Genomic DNA, 21871 nt, shown 5'->3' with positions numbered 1-21871 from the left:
TCATCAAACATCTGCCCCAGAGCAGCTCTGCCTTATATCCCTCATACAAACTTACACCAGATTAGATCAGAAGGCACTTTTCTATTATTTTTAAGTGGAAGACCCCTTTAATTTCATATTATTATAGAAAAATAATTGGTTTAATTAGTTAAACCTCTCCAGATGTACAGAGAAGGAGTTTGCCTGTTTTTTTACCTCCCTCCCTGCCCTGCTGGGGGAGAGAAAGCCCTGAGAACAGGCTCCTCAGACTGGCCCTTTGATTTGTGTGCAGAATTATTTGCTCACGTCACTGAAGAATGTCTCCACAGCAAGGAGTTGTGCTGGCTCACATTTCCTCTGCAGACTGTTTCAGATGGAAAACAAGGAAGATGATCTAAATTGGAGGTAATAGGCTGGAATGTGGGATGCAGGAAGATTACAGATGCACCTTGAACCTGCAGGACTAATGACTTTGTTCGTGCATCTGCAAAATGCTCACCTGACTTCTTCCTGGGAGAGCTGCTCCAGCCCTGTGCAATGAAATCACAGGTATTTCAACTTTAGGATCCTCTAATACCTTGTTCATGGTTAACAAGAGGGCTAAAGTAATGTTCCTTTGCAAGCTGGGAGAAGTTTGGCCTGAGATCTGAGAGCCCTGCATGGGAAGCCCATGATTTCTTTTCCCACTCTATGAGTAGAATCCATGATGAAGTTGTTAAAATTACAGGCAGGAATATGTTCCTCTTCAATCCTTTTTTTTTTTTTTAAAGGTAGATGAAGTTTAATATTTAAACTTTTGAGTATCTTGCAAAATTTGGACTTTACTTTTGAAGGCAGGGGGTAGGGGAATCCCAGAATCCCAGAATGCAAATGACCATCAGGAAAACCAAGGCAGTCCCATGATTAAATCCCAAATCCCGAATCTGCTGCCTCCTGGTCTGGATGGGGGCATCTCCCTGTGCCTGGAAACGTGTCCCGTCATGTTCGGCCGTGGGGGTTATTGATAACTCGCTGTTTTAGCTCTGTTATTGATGGCAGGCACTGCTCTGCTGTGACTCCAACCACACACACACTGCAGGACGAGGCCCGGCTTCAGGTGTCTTGCAAACACAGATGAGGTAAGAAAAGCCACAAAAGCTTCAGAGGGCTCTTAATTTTTCCCCTTTGAATCATCTGTCATAAAATCTCGTAGGAGATGGGCTGTGCTCACTCAGAGGTAAAGCTAATGTGCTCTTTGATGCTGTTGTTTGCGAAATCTCTGACTTATTAGCAATAAATCCAGGGGCTGTGGTTGGCCTGGCAGAGCTGAGCTTTCTGCCAGCCTGTGCATCGGAGGTGGTGCTTGAGAAATGCTGCCCTTGGCTCTGGGAAATGCAGGAAGCACTACAAGTGGTCGGGTCTGTGCTGGAGGAGAGGACTAACCAAAATACCCCGGATTTTGGGAGCCAGTCTATCAAAACAAAGCAGGGATGTGCTGCTGCCGTGCAGCTCCTGCCAAGGATGAGCTGAAACCAAACTGGCACAAACACCAGGCAGGAATTTTTTTTTTTTTTTTTCAAAACCTCCACTCTTTGGGTGTAAAAACATAGAGGATCTATTTTTTCTTGCTGTGTTTAACTGCTCCTGGGATGTGTCAGGCTGCTCCTGGGCGTGTGACGCCTTCCCCAGCGCGGGCTGAGGTGTGAGCCTGAGCTCACTCTTCATTCACTGATGCAAGCAGGGGCACAGGGTTTTTTCCTGCAGAAATCTGCTTTTGCTGCTCGTGACTTTTTCCCAGCAAAATTTAACAACTGTGCAATGTACCTGGAGCTACAAGGGGTGGGTTGAGACATTAAATCTGGTTAAAGTCTTCCAGGGAGGGAGAGAAGGGCCGTGCATGTCTCTGGGCTGAGACAGCCTGAACAAGAAAATCATGGGTTTTCTTCACTTGTTGCCAACCAGGCAGTTTTTGGAAGCTCTTCAGCATCCCCTTAGTGTGGAGTAAGGAGGGTGATGTCCAGCCCCAGCAGTGGATATTCCCTTCTTGTGCAAAACCCAAGAGAATTAGCATTGGAACACCATACCTGACATTGAAGGGACTCTCAGTCTGCACCAACTGTACTCCTTGAGTTCTCATTTGGGAATAAAAAGTATAAATTGGATGAAAAATAGTGATTCATTCTCAAAAAAAGTCATTCTTTTCTTAATTCAACTCTTGGAATTTTCACTTAATATCTGAACTCTGCGGTCTGATCCATCTCCAATTCATTCCTTGTCTAGTGGGTTTTATTAACTGCAACACCCTCAGTAGCTGTTTTGTTTAGGTAATAGAGGACAATTCAGCCTGAAGAAAAATAATTTTCCTCTTTCACGTGGTTTTGGTTTTCTTTTTTTTGTTCCTTGTAGTTTTTAAATGAATTCCAGAAAATAGCTGTGACAATATGGGAAGAGAAAGACCAAAGTAAACATTGATTTTTGCAGTGTAATAATTTATGGTACCAACTTAATAAGTGGTGTGACATGAGCAGTTCACCATCCATTTATCATGAGTTGATAGTTTGATTCCGGAATTTTTAACACCACTGCTCACTGTGACATTATAAAGGACCTGCCAACATTCCCATTAAAACCATGAGATTTTAGGAGTTCTGCTTCAGCTCTAAATATCAGTATTTGGACTCCATGAATTATTATGCAGAGTAACAACCTCTGAATGACTTGTTCCAGCAACTATAAAAAAAATTAAGCCTTTGACATTTTTGAACTTCAGGAGGACATCTTCCCCTTTCCAGAAGAAAAGCCTTATGGATGCTTTTCATTATGCCCACCATAAAAAGTTTACAAACTCAGAGACAGCTCCTCAGCTAAAATAAATCACTTTAATTCCACAGATGGCAAGGAGGAGACAGCAATTTACATTAAAAGGTTCTGATGAGGGTTGTCTCGAGCTGTAGTTTGCTGGCATAATGGCTCCAGGCTAATCACACTCCCTTCCAGGAGCCATGCTGGGGTTACACAAGGGCCAAAAATAGCAGCTGAGCTCCACGGCTGCTCTCACAGCCCCTCTCAAGGACTTCCCAGCCTGTTTTGGTCAGTGTGGAGGTCATAGCAGAGCCTGGTGACTGCCACTCTTCTGGCTGGGCTGCAGATAATAATGTCAAGTCAGATTAGTTCTGCCTCTCCCATCACTTTCTCCTGACTCCAAAAGTGCTCTGGAGCAAATAAAGCCCTGACGGTCCCTCCCTGCTGCCTCCACGTGCCCCCTGTGGGGAGCCCATCAGTGGAGTGACAATGCAGAAACTGGTTTCAAAGGATTGTGATGGATGTCCAGGTTCCCCAGACTTGCTTTTCCTAGTGAAATCCATAATAATTCCAACCACATGTCTGGGTTAGGGACCAGGCTTTTTGAAGGCTTCAGCTTTTGCAGAATGTCACTGGGACACAGTGCTGTGAGTTCAGCACTGGTTTGTCACAGAATCATGGAATTGTTAGGGCTGGAAAAGACCTCTGACATCAAATCCAACTGTTGCTCATCAAGTCCAACTGTTTGCAGCTGTGGACACCCTCAGACCTGGGGGTTTGGCTTGGGGAAGTGTGAGGTGTGGGGGGGATGTTTTCACCCAATGTTTGCTTATTAATCACAACGTGCAGAGTTTGTTCTCACAGAAACACCTGTGGGAGAAGATGTGCTCCTTGTTTCCACAGCAGCCTGCAGGATTGTCCCTAACGAGGGGCCAGGATGGTCCCCACCCCATCCTGGCTCCTCTCACTCCGGGGGAAGAGCAGCCACGGTTACAAACACTCCTGCAAAAACAGGGCATTCCTCAACATCCAAAGTGGTTTAGAGCACAGTCTGTGCCTGAAACGTTTTTCAATTTAGCAGGAAACCCATGTCCTCACTTCCATTCTTTCTGGAAAATAAGGAAATACCTCTAATGACTGCGGACTCAAAGGGCTCCACCTCCTGGGTCTGTTGGTTCAAGAACCCCTAAAAAGAGAGATTTAGAAAACGGAGCTCGTGGATAATGGGATAAAGTGATGAAAAGTAAGTTAACTGATCTGCTAAATTCTATTTGTATCCACGGTTTCTAAGGAATTGCATTAAAAAGGGTTTGTGATTATGTTTAACTTGGGTTGTAAGGATTTAATGTACCGTCTACAAGTCGTTAAACACTTTTGTTGTGACATTTGATCTCCATGTTGATACTTTATTACCACAGATCACTTGGAAATGGGAAAGGGACCAGCGAAATTTAAAACCAAATTACAGTTTGTTGGTTTTTTCAGGAACTAGCTCATTTTAAACCCCTTTTTTAGTAAGAAGTAATGACTTGCTTTATTTAGAGACTATTTAAAATGCTCTCGAGGTATCTATTGAATATCCTGACATAACAGATAAATCAGTGGCAGCCTCAAAATTAGTTCTGCACTGTTATAGATCCCAATATGTTCTATTATGGTGTACGTTATACAGCCCTTGTTCAGTGCACGTTAGAGGAAGAGGGAGAGTCTGTTCTCAAAGCTGTTTCTAACAAAAGATCATTCCTACCCCTGAAAATCTGCCAGGATTTGGCTTTGAAGCACGAAGTTGGTTTATTTGTGTGTCTGTGGATGGTCTCTGATAGGCAGAAGATGATGGGGTTTATGGTGTTTGTCTGCTCAGGTGTTGTAAATGCATTATTTATATATCCAAAAGTAATCAGGAGAGAGGTGGATGTTCATCTGGACTTTAAAATAATTCAACTGACCTAATTCCTGTCAAAAATAATTATTATAAAAACTGCACTCCCTAAGTAACTGTTTCAAGATGGAAAACTGGGCACCAGGGTGTGGGTGCTGGACCTGTTCCAGGTGACCCAGGGCTGGTGCTGGGACAGGATTTGCTCTGTGGTGTCAGAAGCTTTAAGCTGCTTTCTTAGTAAGCTCAAATATTCATTTTTAACCCAGCCAGTTACTGTCATGCATTCCCAAATTAAGCACGTCCTTACTGGAATAAATGGACAAGTCTCCATCACAAGTGTTTGCTTAAACTCATCGCTGCTGCTGCTCCCCTTGTCCTGCTTGTGATTCCTCAGGCATCTCCTCCAGCCTCTGATGAGATCCCTCATCCTAAAGAAAGGACTTTACAGCCTTTGGAATGGCAGTGACCTGCTCAGGGGGTTGTTTTTCTCCCCAGTGAACACAACTATGAGCATTCACTGAAACCTTCCCCGAACGGTGTTTGTCCAACAGCTGTGTCTCTGCTTCCCAGAACAGTTTTGTTTCAAGATGAAATCAGGAATCTGTACTCTTAGAGCAGATCTATGGGGCTAAGTTAAGCCAGATGACTTGGGGAGGAATTCACAAGTGCCCTGTGGTGTTTGCTGGTAGAGAACATGGGTTATGTGATGTTAAAATAAAGAGGGAAGTGAGAGCAGTGGGGAGGGCAGCCAGGCTGTCCCTGGGGTGATGGCAAACACTGGAGTGTCAGGCTCTCCTGTCTGCTTAACCACCAGAAATTGGGAATATTTTATATATTTTGGCCTTGGACCTTGTTATTCAGGGGAACATACAATAATAAAGGAGCATTTGGAGTGATTTTGTTAGAAATATATCAGACTGTCAGCCAGTCTGGTAGCATCAATAATTCCCTATTAAGGCCTCTACACCCATTATGGTTTGTGCTTTTACCTTTTTTTTTTTTCCTAAGTTAGTTTCCAGGCAACCAGTAAGAACTGAATTACATTAAGCTGTTAATTCAGCCTTGCACATCAGCTCTGGGTTCTGCAACCCATTTGTTCCTCTCGTACACAAGTTTCCTCCTAAAACCCCTTTTATTGGTTTAATCTGCAGTAGCACCAGCCCAGAGAGCTGCTTTTAAAATGGCAGTGTCTGCCTAGATTTTGGTTCTTCTTTGGTTTTTAATCCTTGCTGGTGGGGGTTGTTTGTGTTGTGTGGTGGAGCAGAGCTCTGTGAGGAGGTTGGTGTCACCCACCATCAACATACACTGAGATCTACCAGGGTGTTCTTCAGCACCACAGGAGGTGTTGCCTCGTGGTTAGGGCTGAATTAAGAAGATTCTTGTGATTTGAAGGGTGATATGATTGGAGATTTGAGGGTGGAAAGGCCCTGGCACAGGGTGCCCAGAGAAGCTGTGGCTGCCCCTGGATCCCTGGAAGTGCCCAAGGTCAGGTTGGACGGGGCTTGGAGCAACCTGGGCTGGTGGGAGTTGTCCCTGCCCATGGCAGGGGATGGAATGAGATGAGATTTAAGGTCCTTTCCAACCCAAACCAGTCTGGGATCCTATGATCCTTTCCTCATGGAGAGCTAACTGGGATATTGGTTATTAAGAAAATTTAAACTGTAGGACCTTTCTCTCTCCAGAGGAGAACTGTTCTTTCCTTCTTCCAAAATGTGTAGGATGCAGGATGTCGGATGCAAATGTGGATGTGGCACTGGAGGACATAACTTAGTGGTGAACAGTGTTGGTGCTGGTTGATGATTGGCCTTGGTGATCTGAGAGGTCTTTTCCAAGCTCAGATTCTCTCCCTGTGGGATGCAGGCTGTGGGTGTGACAGCCTGAGCAGGTGGCACCAACAGCTCTGCTCCACTTGTGATCTCACAGCCCTGAGCACTTGCTCTGGCCAGGAACTGGCCAGCAAATCCTCCTCTAACCTTTGGTTGAAGAACACAAGGAAATGCAGACTTTTGTTTGTGTGAACAGTCTGGAAAACTAAAATGTGGGAAGTCCTTTCGAGGACAGAAAGCTGGAGATCAGAAGCAGAGTCTGGTTTGTGTAATTTGCACACAAGTAGGCACAGATTTTGTCAGAGATTCCTTCCTGTCAGGGGTACATGTGGATTTAAGAATGTCATTTATTAATTAATACCTCTATGGGAAGTGCATGCTCATCAATCCTGGGAAAGCAAAGAGGAGGCAGGAATGAGACAGAACCATCCCGAGCATGACATGCAAATCTCTGCTCAAAAGGACCAGTGTTGGTGTTGTGCTGCACAGCTCACAAATGGAGTGCCCACAGAGGGAACTGGACTGGCAGGTTGGTGATGAACTGCCCTACTCATCCCCTGAACCAGGGCAGGGAGGCTGAGCCTGGCAGCTTTCCTTCCAGGCTCAGCTCAAAGGGGGGCTCTAGAAGTGGGAGGGAGATTTTTGGGATGAAATTGCAGTTGTGGCTGAGAATTTATGAGCCATGAAACCCAACCTGTGGCTGGATTGAGCTGTAATATATTATATGGGAATGGTCAGAAAGGCAATTAACCATTCCCCAAGCTATGTTGTTACTTGGAATATATTATATATAGACCTATAGATATTGTTATATTATATTATTAGGGAAAAGTTCTTCCCCCAGAGGGTGGTTGGGCACTGACCAGGCTCCCCAGGGCAGTGGGCACAGCCCCAAGGCTGCCAGAGCTCCAGGAGGGTTTGGACAACACTCTGAGGGACAGGGTGGGATTGTTGGGGTGTCTGTGCAGGGCCAGGGGTTGGACTGGATGGTCCTTGGGGGTCCCTCCCAGCTGAGGATATTCCATGATATCCACTAAGGTCAAACTCAAGAGACTTCTTCCATCCAGGTCCTTGGACCAGCTCTGTCTCAGGCTTTGCCTTGGTGTCAGTGAGTTGTGGAAGTCACTTGGGAAGTTGTGCTGGTCATTTTTGGTGGGGCTGCAATTAGAATAATCAATCTTAATTAAAAGAATTTGACTTTATCCACTGCTAAAAATAACAAAAAATTGTAATGCATAAATATAATACCCTAAAAGACTGAAAGCAAAGCACCAAGACAAGGCCGTTTCAGACCAAGCTGCCATTGCTTTTGTAAACCAGTTGCCTTGGGATACCATTTTTAAAAGTGATTTTTTAAACGGATATTTATTTAAAAAATAAACTACAGTTTTGAGCTCTTTCCAGTTTCTGTTATTTAGAGATCTGGGATATGGATGTGAATCATAGAGGTGACAAATTCAGGCCACAAAAGATAACCATGTCTTCATCAAACTTCACTGGAAAAACAGAGTTATTAAAGCTCTGCTGATTAGAGCAGAGCACAAAATAAATGCTCTTCCCTGAAGAAGCCATAAGAACTTATGTAGTTAAAAAGGGGTTTTATGCCTCGTGGGTTGCTCAGATCTCTTGGAACAATTATAATCACCAGAGTGTTTTTCCTTTCGCATTTATCACTGGAACGAGGGATGTGTTTCCATCCTGAGGGGCTGTGGTTCTATCAGCAGGCCCAAGAAAACCCCCTGTGGTCAATATGTTGAATCTAATCACGTTCTCCATTTCTGGGACATATTTTATTAAACATTTTCATCACTTTCAGCTGTGCATTCATACCTCAACAGATTTATATCTGTAATTAGGGGATTGTTATTTACCAGCTGGTAAAAAGACACCTTTCAGCAACATAATTCAAATGTCATGAGTTACTGCCAGTTCCACATTCCTAGTACAGTTATTTCCTTTGCTACAGGTTAGGAACGTGTCTGCTGTCAGAAACCTTTGGAAATTGTTCAGAAATACTGGGAAACAACTAACTGTGTTTGTCCAGCTAAAGGAAATCAGATTTATGTGAAGGAAAGTGATGCCTCTCCAAGATCTACGTTCAGTAATGAGTTGTTTTTATTTAACAAAGTCTCTAACAGATGGTGTTTCTAAATTTTGAATATTAGGGCTGGTTTTGCAAGAGGCCTCTCCACGCTCTGATGTACCAGGGATGAGGTTTTCATCTCAGCTGCAGCTCAGAGCTGGTTGTGTGGTTGCTCCTGGTGGCACAAAGGCACCAGTCCTGGTGTTGGAGCCACACGAAGGTGACACCCCCTGTGTCTGCAGCCAGTGCCACCCAAAGCACTGCCCTGTGCAGGGGGATTTGGTTCATGGCACATGGAAGATGTGGGGTTTTTAATAGTTTTGAAAAAAGTAATTTATTGTGTGTGTTCTCTGTCGAAGGAATCATGGAATGACAGAATGGTTTGATGGAAGGGACATTAAAGCCCATCCAGTGCCACCCCCTGCCATGAGCAGGGACACCTTCCACTAGCCCAGGTTGCTCCAAGCCCCCTCCAACGCTGCCTTGGGCACTTCCAGGGATCCAGGGGCAGCCACAGCTTCTCTGGGCAACCTGTGCCAGGGCCTCCCACCCTCACAGTGACTGTGTCTTCATTTATCCCAGGAGTTCCTTAGTCACTGTTATCTGAGATTATTTTCAGTTGATTTCTGCAAGGTTTGTGCTCATCACCATCACCTTTCTCAGCCAGTTCTCTAATCTCACAAAAGCAGCACATTAATTTGAGGAGCTGTGTTTTCCCTCAGTCCATGGTTCCTGGACATTGAGGAGCAGACAATGGTGCTGCCAACCAAGTCTAACCAACCCCCTTGTTGTTCCTCAGGGCTGAAATACTGGAGACAGCCAGTTTCTCACCAAACCCAGTGCCATGGGCACCATCTCAGCTTGGCCAGGTCACCAGATGTCATCCCTTTGGCCACCCGCCCGTGCCTCTGTTGCTCCAGCAGGAAGGTTTGGTCTCCTGGTGAGGCTCTTCCCACACCCTCCCCCACACGTGTTCAAACCCAACTTAAGCTCCTGGTTTGGTTGGTACAAGTGGTCACTTTTGCTGAGCTGTTCAAACCCTCTGTTCTGCTCCTCTGAGCACTCCCATCCTGTGAAAAGGGTGGGAAGACATTTGCTTTGCTTCATTCCTGCAAAGCCTTTCCAGGATCAGAGCAGTGTTCCCAGTTGTGCAGTCATTCCACGCACACAAAGCACACGTGGATTGCACTTTCATCATTAAATCTCTTTTCTCCTTAAGCAATACAGGGTGGTGGGGGTTTTTGAACGTGGAAATGCAAATTATCTAAATGAAGGGTGACTCTGCACAGGTAATTCAAGAAAGTAGCTGTGGGGAAACATCAACCAGGGCAAGAAGGAGGAGAAATTTGAATTCAATTGGATTTCAGTAACTTCAGATTGGTTTTGAATCATATTTACGTGCTTTTCCCTCTCTCATGTGTTTGCAAGTTTTATTGCTCTGGTTCTCCACGTGGAGAACCAGATTGGAGCTCTGTGAATTAGGGGGTTGTTATTGCTGAGCAGGAGATGAACTGCGGCAGCAGGAAATGAGAGCCTTCCCTGGAGTCCTTCCCAGGAAAGCTGTGGAAAACCTGGAGCTGAACCCAGACCCAGGAGACACAGAATGGCCCCAAAATGAGTGGTGGGGTGGGCCAGGAAGCTCAGTTGGAAAACTCAATCAGCACAAGGGATGCTGAGGGAAACGGGGACATTCCAGGCCAAACCCTCCCTGCCTCTCCCAGAGACCCAGGAGCTCTGCAGCTTTCCTGCTGCTGCTTCCAGCAGCGCCTGGATGGGAGGATTTTGTGCCGTTTCGGGCTGAGGATGAAAGTGAGAAATGGTTGAACCCCCCGAGCTCCGACGGGAGCAGCAGCGGGAGCCGCGCTGATGGAAATACCCCAAATCGATGGTGGGTTTAGGGAGGTTCTTTTCATTGCTGGCTGCAAGATTTCGGTGAAAGCTTTTCTAAATATGTATTTCAGGAGAAGGCAAAGACTTCTTGCAGGGTGAACCAAATATGAAATTACAGATCTTGAAGGAGAACTGCACTTGTAAAATGAAAAACATGATGTGGCACAGCAAAAATGGGACCGTTGTCCTGAAGGCTTTGGATCTGGCCTTTAAAGTGTAGTTTGGGGATTAATCATCAAATGGTTTTGTCATAGCAATTTGACTCAAGTGGTTCTTTGCTTATATTGAAGACTTAAATTACACACTCATTGTCAATGAAGTAATTTTAAATAATGCAGCTGTTAAAGTTGCCTGGTTTGACTGTTGGACTTTCAGTATTTGCTGAGTAATATCTGCTTCTCCACTCCTTCTTCTTCATCAGGAGGCCTCTCCTCCAAATGAGATCTGGCCCATGGGGGACTTTAATCTTCTCCAGACACCAGCTCTGCGCTCCCATGTGCACTTGAGGTTTGGAGCACTCTCAACACCCACCAAAATGACCAGGTAAAGACTTGAGTTCCTGCTGGTAAACCCAGCGTGGAGGACCTGGCCACCCAAGGCAAAGGTGGAGGTGGAATGGGTCTGCTTCCCACAGGGATTGTACTAATAGTAACTTTTTACTTCTCCTGATTTTGTAGAGTGTGTTCAGAGAATCATAGGATGACTAAGGTTGGAAAATAACTCCAAGATCATCAAGTCCAACCTTCCCTAGATGTGAACAATACCATAATTATATTGGTATAGAAATGGAAAATGAACTCCAAAATATTTTGATCTGGAGAATTTGAGTTTAGTTCTAGTGGGAATTAAGCAGAAGAATTTTCAAGTAATTTATGTTTGAAATGCCTTCATAACTTGTGCTTCATAAAAACAGAGAGCGACATAAAATGACAGTAAAACTCCCATTTTGGAACTGGACATTCTCCCTCCTGGCAGTAAAGAGCAAAGGTAATTTGCTGTGTTTCAGAGAGGTTGTCAGTAGTTACTGTGATTTCAAATGATGTCACAGGAACACTGAGACATCTCCATCCTGCGACTCCCAGGCGGTGCTTTGATGGTGAGTTGGTGATTTATGGCTCTGAATTAGAGTTCGTGGTTAGAATTAATGTCCTGGGCAGCAACAACAAAACCTCTGCAGGCTCCCCTGGTTCCCCCAGGCCAGGGGCTGGGCAGGGGCCTGGGCTGCCCTGTCCTGGCCCTGCTCAAAGCTTTACCCTTTGGAAATCCAGGCAGGAGCTGCCTCTGTTGACGTGGGACCTCCTTATGTAACCCTCTTGCTACTGGAGCACCTCGGTGTAAATGGAAAAGTTAAGAAGAAAATACAAGAAGAAACACAAGAGGGGGTTTTTTCCCTCCTTAAGTGCTCTCATGGGTCTTTTACTTGTTCCTCTCTTCTCCAAAATTAAATCTTTTCCTTTTTTACCCCTCAAAAAGCATGAAAAGGAAAATTGCTAATGAATCAAAACACAAGAAAAGTTAATGGTTGTGTCCAGAACACTGATTTTTCTTTGTGGGTGTGGCAGAACTAGAACTGGAGCCCACGTGGAGTTTCCATCCAGTGCTGCTCTGCACTCATCAGCCATCCCTCCAATTAATTAACTGCCTGAAATTAATATACAGACCAGCATCACTTTTAATTTCATTTTCTGTTTCTCCAAACTGAATTGCCTTTAATAAAAACCTTATAAAAAGCAGATTTTCTCTTATCTACTCCTGCCAACCCTGAGCCACCATTGGTATGTTTTACAATACTCGGTTTGATTGAGCCTGAGTTACACCCTGAGTTAATGAACAAGGCAGAGTGGGAATATAAGACAACTTTTCAGCCTACAGATAATGCAGAACACTGTCAAATGGGTAATTCAAGAGAAAGAAGAAAGCCTCTCAAAGTTTAACACAAAAATAAATGATGGGTTTAGCACTGCTACAGGAACATTGCATTTCCCAGAAGTAAAAGCTTGTTTGGATCTGGGTCAAGAGAAAAAAAAAAATGTAAAATTAAGCAACACTTCAAAGTTTGGATTTATTAGAAGTGAGTGAAGTTCATTGTCACCTGGTGCAGACAAGGTTTTCTTAAGGGCTGGGGAGTTTGTGTTTGACTTTATTCTTAAATATTTACAAGAAAACTAACCACTGTGTTTTGGTTCTGTAAATATTGACAGCAGGTTTTCATCTTTCATTAGGAGGACCAATATTTGCTGGATTGGATCCGTGACCCTCAGGTTAAGTGCACAGAGATGGGACAGGGATCTTCTCACTGCCATGAGGGTTCAAACTGGGTGATTCCAGTGGAACTAAAGGGGGGGAAATGGGGGAATTATGGACCTTTTCTATTAAAATACACCAAAAGTTTGAGTGAGAGATGCTCTTCTCCCTCAGATCACATGTCCCAGGTGTCTCCTGACTGTGGCTCTCAGGCTGATGTGGGTCTGGTTTCTCCTTCTCTCTGCCTTTGCTTTGGTGAAAACGTGCTCTTGAGGGAACTTGGCTGATGCTGCACCCCTTGCTGGCCCTGCTGAGCTTTCCATTTGGAGTTTTATATCCATGGAGGTTTGTGAAAATCCTCTTCATTTTTGCAAGCCGTTATTTAAGTCCCAGGTACTTAATTATCCACTGTGACCAAGCTCAGCATCCTTCGTAGAGGTGTCACAAGTGCATCTTGGCTCAAAAATTCAAAGTCCTTGAGTAAACTTTGCACCTATGTTTTGGGGCTGGATTTGGTTGGTCTATGAGCTGTAAGTTCCTAAAGAGCATTTGTCCATAGAGTCATAACATGAGTCAAAGGCCTGACTTTTTAAAGGAATTCCATGTTTCCCACCTGAAGTAATCAGGGAAGACAATACAGAGTGATTTTCAAGAACTCCAATTCCCTTGGTTTGAATGTTCTGTGTGATTTGTTAGTCAGAAATTCCATCATGTTTTGTACCACCCCTCAAAAATCTCAGCTCCAGTTTTTTCCCTCCTCAGAGCTGTCTTGTGCATGACAAACCCCACATTGTTCCTGTGTGTTCTTCTGCATTTATTTCATGTCATCTTCTTCCAGGAAAGAAAAAAACCCAGAGCTTCTCTCACTTAGCACCCTTTGGGACAGCAGCTGTAGATGAAGAGCAAGCAATCAACATGTCAGGATAAAATTAGATTGCCACGGAGTACAAGGTTTGATCCAATATCTGTATCAGATTCGGTTTTCAGCTCTGCATATCACAAGACAATAATACTTGCTGAAGGTGCTCAGCATGAAGCAGCTTTTTCACAGATGCTTTTCATCTGTGGAAAAGCTGGGGAAGAGGGGGCAGGGTGAAATCAGCTATTTTACACTATTACCTCAATATTTAGCTGTACTTATAAATAAGGAATGGATGCAGGAGTTGGCTCTTTTTTCCGTTTCTGTGCTCGTGTGTGTCTTCAGTGCAGGGCAGTGGTGGAGCCAGGATTAGAATCCCAGAATATTGTGAGTTGGAAGGGACCCAGAAGGGTCACTGAGTCCAACTCTCCAGGGAATGGCCCATGCTGGGATCAAACCCCAACCCTGGTGTTGTTCAGCACCATCCTCCAATCAACTGAGCTCACCTCAGGAACCTGCAGCAGCACCAGGAGCTTGGGGAGCATTTCCCACACAAATCTCCCAACCATCCCTGCTTCCCATGCTCTGCTTTTCACTGGAGAGTCATTTTAAAGTGAGGAAAACGGATTTATTTTGGTTAAACGAGATGGTAGATGGCTCTGGCAGCATCCAGTCCAGAGCAGAGCCAGCCCAGAGCAAACCCCAGAGCCAGGTCCATCTCGGTGCTGGGTCCTTAGCCAGCACCTTCACTCTACAGACCGGGTCCTGCTTGGTGACATGGCCAGAGCCCTTAGAGACAGCTCTGTAAGGCCAGGGGTGGAATACAGCTTGCACAGAAAACATCTACATTTTGACATTTTTTTCTACAAAGTGCCCTAATACTTTCAAGAAGTAATATTTGCTTCCATTTAATTGGACAAAAGTTAGTGAAAATATTTCAATTATTCATTCAAATGTGTTTGGTTTGGGTCAGACAGAGTGGTTGGGTTGACTTGAAGGACCCAACAGAACTCAAGTGCCAACAAGCTGGGCAATGACAGCTCCTTGTGGCCACAACCACCTCTGTCTGTGCTATGATAACCTTTTCCTGGCTGTTTGTCCATCTCCCACCAGGTCTCTGGTTACCAGTAGCTGTCTCCTGAAGGGAGCCATGAGGATGTTTGAGGCCTGGCTGGGGTTCCTGTGGGGGTACTGGGCCAAGGAGGTGTTTAACCCTCGGGCATCGCAATTTGTGCCGCGTGGAATCTTCAGCCCTTGGAACGTCCTGGTAAGGGCAGAGTTATTGATTTGAACTCACTGGGGGTACAATCCATTTTCTCTTGGGCATAAAAATATTGATACACACACACACACAGCCTTTTTGTAACACTCGTGGCCCATTTAATCTCCTGTTTGAGGACTTTAACCTGGTTCTGCCTGTCCCCAGCTCTAGGTTGGGGTGATGAGACTCCAAGGATGTTCCCCATCCCCGTGTTATTTAATTCTCCAGACCAGCTCCCACTGCTCTGTCAATAGCTTTCAAATTAATGGTCCAATCTTTCACATTAATGAGTTTGCACTGACCCCAGTGGAAGTGGATCAGCTCTGAGACCGTGGGCCGGGCCGGGTGCCCTTGTTGGTGCTGCAGCTGAAAGTAGTTCACCTACTTTAGACACAATCCTGGCACTTCGAGCTCCTCCGTGCCTTTGGAACTCATTAAAGCCTCCATTCCCGTCCTGCTGTTCCCAACAAAGAGGGGTTTAATAATGGTATTTTTGATTTTGTCCTGCAGTAACTCCAAGTTATTTTGAGGTCCTTTCTATGCTCATTCAGCTCAAGCAACTGCTCTAGAAAGCTCTTGTTAGCCCAGGATTTCCTGAGAGACAGAATTCAGCACCTGTGTTTTCCAAATCCCTCTGTGAGGTTTGAAAAATCTTATTTCAATGATTACAATAACAAGGCATCTCAAACAAAACCAATATGATCAGAGCAGCCAGTAGGTGATGGAGATGTTTCCAGTCACTGTAAATTGTTGTGTTCTCTGGAAAACACAGTGAGTCTTGAGAAGGGAGTGCTCTGCAAATGCTGGGCTGTCACCTGGGATGCAGAAACTTCAATATTGGAGGATCCATAGACAGTAAAACCACATCAAGAGAAAACAATCTGTTATCATTAGCTGGGGAGACCAGGCCATCAGTGTATTTTACCTGAGTTTGCTTGCTGTTGTACACAGGGATAAAACCTTGCACAGGCCAGGCTTTCTACAAAATGAATGAGGAAAGATGTCAAGGGAATAAATGAAACAGAGGAGGAAAAGATCTGCACTTTCACAAAATGTGCACAGCCAGGGAGAGACCTTAGAAAAAAAAAAAAAAGAGTTAAAACTTAATTTACAAAGAACACTCCTGACTTCTGTCATAAAATGTTCCAAAACAATCTCATGACTCAATTTCTGCAGCCATTGAAGTAGCAAGAATTACATAAGATCCTTGCTGTTTGCTTTATATTATGCTTAACTCATATTCTCAATGATTCATTATCAAGGTTTGTCAGATGTAATTAAGAGGAGTGCCAGCTGTGATGGTGTTTGATATCACAGCACCTTGCACGGTGGGGACTCAACCTCATGTGGAATCAGCTCAGAGCAGCCAGTGGTTTGGTACTTTGGGGCTCCCTGTGCTCTGGGCTGTTCCAAAAGGGAAGGGATTTAGTGGAGAAGTTCCTCCTTAACTTGAAATGGAGTTTTCTGTGAGTCTCTATTACAGCAAACAAACAACAACATGTGTGGAATTACCAATATGGTTTTCTTTCCTGTGGTAAGCAACGTCTCTTTCGTTAAATAAATACGATTAAGTTCCAAAAAGGACACAGTTTTCAAGTCAGGAAGGTATGAGTGTGAGAACACTGCATGTGGTCATGGAAGGTGTCTATGGAAGGTGTCCCTGCCCATGGCAGAGGGTTGGAACCGGATGGTCTGTAAGGTCCCTTCCTCCCCAAACCATTCTGTGATTCTATGGCTTTGTGTCCAAGTTTTTAGTGCTGATATGAACTGTCCAGTGAGCTCATAAACCTCTGGAAGCAGTTTACAAAGATAAACCTTTCTGACCCACATTTGATGCAGGAGAAGTCCTCCATCCACTGTTGTGGGCATCCTGCTGTCAAAGCCAGAAATTAAAGAGTGGGTAATTCCTGGGCAGCAATGGCAAAATACCAGGGACTCATTTACAGGGGTGTCAGCCAGGTGGGTCCATTGGCCCTGGGGTGACTCTGGCTCTGCCCATCCCATTGTCTCTGTCCTGGCAGCACAGAACACGTGAGAGCACCTTGGAGAGGCTTCCCCACCCCACCAGCCTGTTCAGCACAGGGGGACACCCTCCACCTCCTAAAAATTAAATTATCCAAATCAAGTCTTAAAAACCCCCAAACCCAACAAACCCAAAGTCAGCCCCTAAGTTCGATGGTGTTTTTACCTTCATGGTTGTGAGCCCTTGAGCAGCAGCCCCTCTGGAACAGGGCTGAGAACCTCACTTATCCCATGGAATTCAATCCCTGGGTTTGAGATGCTCAGCCACAGGTGGGGATCAGGACAGAAAACCCAGGGAACAGTTCTGAGTTCTCACTCATGGTGTGCCTGGCAGTGGGAGGCTCAGGGATGTGCTGGAGGCCGAGGATGAAGCGATTCAGGGAATGGGTGTTGAGGAAGTGGAGCTGAAGGAGGCCCTGGCTGCAGCACCCCCGGCCTGGCTGAGCATTCATTAACAGAAAGGCTGAAAGGAAACCACAGCCCAGGCACTATCAGTGCTGGGTCCTGCAGGAGGGATGATGATGATTGTATATTTTTCACAAACATATAAACCTTTTTCTGTCTGAAATCTTTGGGGTGGAAAAAAAAGGTCGAATATTTTTAAAATACTTCGCTTAAAATTTGGCAAAGCCATAAAGGACAGAAAAGAGTTGCTTGTGGCTGGGAGAAAAAAAGGCTCTCAAGAGCATCCTGAGTGATTCCATCAGCTTCAATGCCACTGTGTCCCTCAGAAAAGTCCAGGCAGCACAGCCAGCCGGGGAGGAGGAGACCTGCCTGTGCTGGCTGGCTCAGTTTATTGTCTGACATTACAAAACTGTTATTATTTTGAGAAAGCTGTCTTATTTCATTATCAGAAATGTACAATTCCTTCGTTCTCAGTCTAGCATTGGAAGAGATGTTCCAAGCATTAAGCAAATCACAATATACTTAGTAAATAAGAAACTGAGAGAATAATAAGTGTTTGAAAAGCCAAAGTTATTGTTGTGTGTGAATGGCAGCGATTTAATGATTTGGCTGAGGCTCATGGAGCTGCCTGTTTGAAATATCTGTGATCTCCAAGGAGTGCTTTGGAAGTGTCTCCAAAGGAATTGATGGATCCATTCCTCTCCAATGCTTGGATGGCTTTCAGAGCCCTGGGACAGGTATTGGTGGGGCTGCAGGGGGCTTTTGGTGGGGAAAATGCTGCAAGTCTCCTCTGTCCCCCAAGGCAGAGGGGACTGAAGTAACCCGAGTTCCTGTTTGGAAAGTGGGAATTGCTGCAAACTGACCAAACCCCTCATCCTTGGGAGCAGCAAGGGCTTTCCTCCCCTCCAATTCCATCTTTCCCTGGTAGTGGGAATGGTGGTACCAGACCCCTGCATTGGGGTTCCTTTTTCTAACCATGTGCTACACGGAATCGCAAAATCATTTGGATTGGAAAGGACCTTTCAGGTCATCAAGTCCAACTAAAAACCCAGCACTGCCAAGTCCAGATTGTTTCTTGCTATATTTTCCAAAATATAGCAAGTTTGGCTTTAAAAATGGTATTTAGAAAAAATTTTGATTTGATTTTGATTTCAGTTTTGGTCACTTCTGAAACTGTCTTCTTGATGGAGACAACTGAGTTTTGAAAACCCAAGGAAATTCTAATGAAGAACCCAAGACTTGTTGGCAATATCCTCCCCTGGTTATCCTGCAGGTTTCCTGTATTAGTCTGGTGGTATTTTTACATGAATAACCTGTACTGAAATTTCAAAATTTACCACCTCTGCACTTGTAAAAGCTTAGAGGGCTGTTATTTTTTTCCAGTGGTATTATCAGAAATTCCCTTTCCAAGTCTGCTGAGCTCCTGGTGCCCAGGATGTGATCTATCAGAGAGGAAGGTATGATACAAACACGAGCAGGGGCTGCTGCTGTGCACTGGCACCTTCTGTTAGAGCTGCTCTCTTAGTGCTGAGGCTGCTGCCATGGAGAGAGGGCTCCTGGAAGGTTCACACCTTGGCAGGAGATGCTCAGCACAGGTTGGTGAGGGCTCCTCTGTCCCTGTGCCAGGCACGTCCCTCCCCACGGGGGGATTTAATATCTGGGACATGATCCGTGGCACAGAGCAGCGGGTGAGGGACCCTCCCCACGCTGTGCCAGCCCTGGTGGGTCACAGAGCATGTGCTGCACCCGTGGGGTGCCAGGGAGGGCTCTCCAAGGGGACCCTTGTGCCACGTCAGCCGTGGGTCCCTGCGGTTCGTGGCATCTGCCGGCACGGCGGGACCTGCTGGCTGGGAACGTGTCCAGCACAGAGCTGGCCTGGGCCCCACACCCACAGCTCCAGCTCCCTCCTCCTCCCAGGGCCCTCTGTCCTCCCAGGGCTCCCTCTCCTCCAAGGTTCTCTCCTCTCCTCCCAGAGCCTTTTGCTCTTCCCAGCAGCAGCGCCGGGGCCCGGGAGGCAGCACAGGGAGGGGACTGCAAATGGAAAATAACTGTGGGTGTGATGTTGGACCTTGGAGAGCAGCAAAGGGAAGGAACATTTCTCTCCCTGCAGTGGCCGAGGCTGGGGCTCTCAGAGCTGCTTTGCTCTCACCCAGGGTCACACCAGAGTATTAGGCCCAGATACTTCGTTTAGCACAGAATGTTCACTCTGGTTTTTTTCTTTATAGACTTGGAAATAATCCATAGCATGTCTTGTAGATTTAATAACTTCATATTGTTTATAAATTATAATTTATTTATATATTATAATCTATAGTATATTTTAATAATTTGCTGTCCCCTTTCCTGCCTGGAAACCAGAGCCACCCTGTCACCTTCTCTTTTTAAACAGCAACAACAAAGCCCTGAGTTAAGGATCTGAGTTTTTCACTGGCCTCTGCTCCAAAAATCCATTATTTTCTGAACACCAGACACAGGAGCTCTGGCTGCTGTCCCAGCCCTGACTTCACCCAACAAGTTAATTGCTTGTACCACGTCCATTACAGTTGTCCAAGCTGACCTCCGACGGCACGGCAGCCTCGTGCCACATTCCCAACATGAGAAAGATTGTTTTATTCCTCCTTCTTGCCATTCCATCGCTCTTTGTTTTGCTTCCAGTGGTCAGTTATAACAGGATTTCGTGTTCACTCTGCCAGTTGCCCGGATAAAAGCAGTGTTTAATTATACAGCAGCCCTGAAAGGAGATGCAGGAGATCCTCCTGTGATGGAAATTCCACCGCTCCCAGAAGGATGCCAGTGATGAGGCTGATTCCTTGCTGGCAAAACCTTTGCTTATCCAGGAGCAATTTGGCTGAATCCACCATCTTATTTGACAGGCAAGTTAAGAAATGTTTTTGAATATGCTCTTGGATTGTTTAACCACTGTTTACTTTGAAACAAACTCTCCTGCTAGAAAGATCAGGCTCGATTTGCTTTCTTGTTGTTGTTGGGTTTGCTTTATTTTTCTGGTGAACTTTTGTTTTGATTTGTGGGGGTTTGGGGGCTTTTTGTGAAGCAAACCTGCACTGGGGGAGATGAGGCGTGTCCCCAGCACAGCCAAGTGTCAGGCAGTGGGACTGTGCCCGTGGGTTGTGGAGACACAGATGGCACTTTGGTTTCTGGGTGCCTGGTCCTACCTGGAGTGGTACCGGTGCCTCAAACCCCAGTGCCAGCTTCCCTGGTGTGGCATTCTTTGGGTGAGAAAAGCACAGCAGCTTCATTCTTGTCCCAGGAGGTCTCCAGCCTGTGCTGGTGGGAGGACACAGCTCCCAAGGTTGAACAGGGCATGGAAAGGACGTGTTCACTGTCCCTGGTTGCTCAGAGTGACTTGTGCCGGGAGTTGGGTTTGGTGCACGAATGACTCACTGGGAAGTGAAGCACAAAACATCACATTGAAATGACTTTCCCACCATTCCCATATGCTTCTGTCAATATTCCCATTAAAGACATAAAGCACTGGGTAGTGCAATGGCATCACTTTCTGAGTGGTTCCAGATTCCAGCTCCAGCTCTGCCGTGAGTTGCTGTGTCACACGTGGGAACGCTGATGCTCTGAGGGTGGGGGAGTGCAGCTTGGAGTGGACATGATTCAACTTTTCTTAGGAATTGCTTGTTGGATCCCCTTAGTTGGCTGTTCTGGTGGGCCATGGGGAGGGGAGGATGTTTTAGTCACACACTCAGGTGTGATACACTCTCTGTCATGTTCAGTCAGCGCTGTCTCACCTCCAGGTGTTCAGCAATCCAAACAGAGATCAGAGAGTCACAGACTCATTTGGGTTGGAAAAGGCCTTTAAGATCATCAAGTCCAAATGCTTCTTTCAAGGCAAACATAGCAGTGTCAGATGCACAGGCTGTTATTATATTTAGTGCCTTGTCTGAGAGGGCCAGGGTGGGCGGAGGTAGCTGAGTGCACACAGTGGATGGAGCTCAGGTATGATGGGAGATATTGTCTGTTTAAGAGTTAAATTCAAAAGGCAGGAGACTGATAACTGATAAACAGGGTTTCTCCAGGCAATGTCCAACAGTACTTGTCACCATGGGAGCCAAGTACTTCACAAGAGTGGAAAAGGGACTGGGCACTTTTATGGATATCAAGAATATCCAGAGTAATGATTAACTATATCAATTTTTGTACTGTAATTAGAATAATTTTTCATGCTTCAGGGCTTGAACCAATTTCTGTATATGAGAGACCAGGAAGAGATTTATGGCAGGAACAGATTAAAGGCATCTGCACACGGCAAAGCTCCAGCCTTTTCTTCTGACACATCTGCTGTTCCAGGACAGGGTCCTGGGCTGGGATGGACCCTGACTCTGCCTTGATCAGCTGTGTCAGTTCCTATGTTCCTTAGGGGATCTGGTGTGGAGTATGGAGACTGATTCTTTAGGTAAACCAAGGTGTGAGGGAAGGAGGATGAAGCAGAGAGCAAGGCCTGGGTGATGGCACAAGCTGGATCACGATAACCAAATTACAATGAAATAATCTTTTGTGATGTTTTCAGTCCATGGAAAAACTAAATTTTGGTCCCAAGCCCGAAAATTATAATTTCTAGTGGAGAACTCCAGCTGCTTTTACTGTTGTTTATGCCTGTTATATCCTGGCCCTG

At 45.5% G+C, this 21871-nt stretch overlaps 1 long non-coding RNA gene across 4 annotated transcripts; it reads left to right on the top strand.

The window, feature by feature from the left end:
* The first annotated feature begins 847 nt into the window (after positions 1–847).
* Positions 848–20097, top strand: LOC108503267. Of its 4 annotated transcripts, XR_001876785.1 has the most exons (8): positions 848–1097; positions 9348–9488; positions 10860–12699; positions 12857–13027; positions 13521–13633; positions 14655–14808; positions 18613–18686; positions 19885–20097. It is a non-coding gene; the product is annotated as an uncharacterized LOC108503267 (long non-coding RNA). The 4 variants fall into 4 exon arrangements; XR_001876784.1 differs by having other exon boundaries at positions 10860–13027; positions 19959–20097; XR_001876783.1 differs by having other exon boundaries at positions 10860–13027; positions 19956–20097.
* The last annotated feature ends 1774 nt before the right edge of the window (positions 20098–21871 follow it).

This window comes from Lepidothrix coronata, unplaced genomic scaffold, assembly GCF_001604755.1.
Source record: "Lepidothrix coronata isolate B3197 unplaced genomic scaffold, Lepidothrix_coronata-1.0 Scaffold134, whole genome shotgun sequence".
In the NCBI taxonomy this organism is placed as follows: domain Eukaryota; kingdom Metazoa; phylum Chordata; class Aves; order Passeriformes; family Pipridae; genus Lepidothrix; species Lepidothrix coronata.
Note: the sequence above shows the minus strand (reverse complement) of the source record. Positions and strands in the feature narration are given on the sequence as shown.